Source organism: Macrobrachium nipponense, chromosome 2, assembly GCF_015104395.2.
Source record: "Macrobrachium nipponense isolate FS-2020 chromosome 2, ASM1510439v2, whole genome shotgun sequence".
Classification (NCBI taxonomy): domain Eukaryota; kingdom Metazoa; phylum Arthropoda; class Malacostraca; order Decapoda; family Palaemonidae; genus Macrobrachium; species Macrobrachium nipponense.
This window is the reverse complement of record NC_087201.1, coordinates 157,793,143-157,795,642: the sequence shown is the minus strand read 5'-3', so window position 1 is coordinate 157,795,642 and position 2,500 is coordinate 157,793,143. Positions and strand designations below refer to the sequence as shown.

Sequence of the window (2,500 nt, the reverse complement as noted above, 5' to 3'; positions counted from 1 at the left end):
TTAACAGCAGAATCATCTGCATGTACAAGGTTAGTAAAAACGGGTCCTCCATAAAGTTCAATAGAGAAAATAAGAAAAACAGAAGGGGGCGACAGCAGGTTCCTGAGGAACACCACTCGACACAGTGAAAGCAACAGATATTGCGCAACAGAAACAGATAGCTCTGATAAAAAGAAATAAAAACTGGAATCAAGTTGACATCCAGCACAAACAAGACTCCAACTTTAATAGTGATAGCATAAACCTATATTTAACGCCAATCAAATCTTTTTTTTTTATTATTATGTTGAATTTTCAAGGATGAAACCGCGTACAATTAGTTTAAAACTTGTCAAAACATAGTAAGTGAAAATGTAGGGCATTGTCACATGTATGAAAGCTTTTATTATATATATATATATATATATATATATATATAATATATATATATATATATATATATATATATATATATATATATACACACACACACACACACATATATATATATATAAATATATATATTATATATATATATATATATATATATATATATATATATATATATATATATATAATAAAAGCTTTCATACATGTGACAATGCCCTACATTTTCACTTACTATGTTTTGACAAGTTTTAAACTAATTGTACGCGGTTTCATACTTGAAAATTCAACATAATACAAAAAAAAAAACAAGATTTGATTGGCGTTAAATGTAGGGTTTATATATATATATATATATATATATATATATATATATATATATATATATATATATATATAAACATTAAACATACACGCCAGAATAAGTGAACTCAAACCTGGAGGAGTCAATGCAAGCCACCTACCCTTACCTGAATAACAAGCAAGATACAAAAACTATTTGTGGTGAAGTTCCGCTGAAGAACAAAAGGCCCAACAAGTATTTAAGCCTAATCTATTCATACAGAAATGGAGAAGAGGAAAATATTAAAATAAATCAAGACATTAATAAAACGAAATCCATTAAAACGAAACAACAGCCTCCATTAGTTCTTCGTAAAAATAAGGTGAGGAGGAGGAGGAGGAGGAGGTGGAGGAGAAACGAAGGGGGAAAGGTAATTTGAGTTATCAGAGATCAAGACCGATAGAGAGAGAGAGAAAAAAAAGCGGAATAAAAAAAAAAAAAAACAAGGGCTGGCACTGTCGGAGTCCTTCGGAGTCCTGTAGTATTCTAAAAAGCTTCCTGGAGGGACAGCATGAATGAGAGCTTTCAACCGGGTCTTTACGAGACGCCAGAACCGGCCATTGTTCTCTTAAGTAGCTCCTTCACTGGGGGGATGGGGGGTGGGAGGGGAAGGAGGAATGTCCCGTATTCACGTAACGGCCGCCGTCATGTCACCATGGCAACCGCTCAATCATTTGTCCGAGAAAAGGATATTATTAGGAAGTGCTTTAAAAACAAACAATTAAAAAAAAAATGCACCTTTTAAAATTTAAAAGCAGCATCACACACGCTCTAATCGCCCTGACCAGGAGATTATACGTCCGTAGGGGCGTCTCCAACCCATGCAAATCTTGGAGTGCGGTCCTACCAATGAGGAAGTAGACGAAAATGGCTCGTGACTAGACCGCCGAGAATTTGCTCTCCGCAAAAAGGACCGTTTCTGGAGATGACTCTCCGGAAGAAGTTGTCATCTCTCTCTCTCTCTCTCTCTCTCAAGTCCAGCTTAGGATATTACGGTGTAGTATAGCCATCTGCCTTCTCGTTTCTGAGTCCAGCCCAAGGGATGTTCAGAGCGTTTAGCGTGGGAAAGAAAAGATGAATATGTGGATGGTTTCGGTTATTTCAATGGCAATTACCTCAACGGCAATGCTAACAAAATAAAAAAAAAATGCAGACATCCAGACATATGTTATCTAGATCTAGTATCAGTTTTTAGGTTTAAATAAGCGCCTGCTCCGTCCTTTTTAACTACTTCGCCATACCGCATCATCTCCGTCGAACTGATCATTCTCAAGACATCCAGACTCAATCGGCCAAAAAAAAAAAAAAAAAAAAAAAAAAAAAAAAGTTACTGAAGCAAGCGATGCAATGCAATCACACTGCGGTTGGTATTTGCTCTCAGATCTTAATCAAGATATCGGTTTTGTTTGAGATCACCTTATAAAAGAAAAAAAAAAAGAAATAAAAAAACAAAAAGTGATAAGACACTTTCACTATCTCTCTGGATGAGAGCCAACGTATCGGATTACAACGATCAACTTACAAGTCACCTGACGGGAGGCTGAATAAAAACTTGTATTTACACAACTTATAAAAAAAAAATTAACCGTATCACTTTAAGCAATGTATTTTAAAAGTCCATCAGTTTTTAGTTTCCTGGAAAAGAAAACTATTGAGATGTCTATTCGTCCGAGCTTCTTCTGTCTACCCTCAGATCTCAAAAATTACTAAAGCTAGAGGGCTGCAAATTGGTATGTTGATCATCCACCCTCCAATCATCTATCATACCAAATTGCAGTCCTCTAGCCTGAG

The 2,500-nt window shown here is 35.5% G+C and overlaps 1 protein-coding gene across 1 annotated transcript in view; it reads right to left on the bottom strand.

Moving 5' to 3' along the window:
• Positions 1-2,500, bottom strand: part of LOC135221552 (uncharacterized) — a 355,894-nt gene that overhangs the window by 20,473 nt on the left and 332,921 nt on the right. The gene's annotated exons all lie outside the window — the stretch shown is intronic.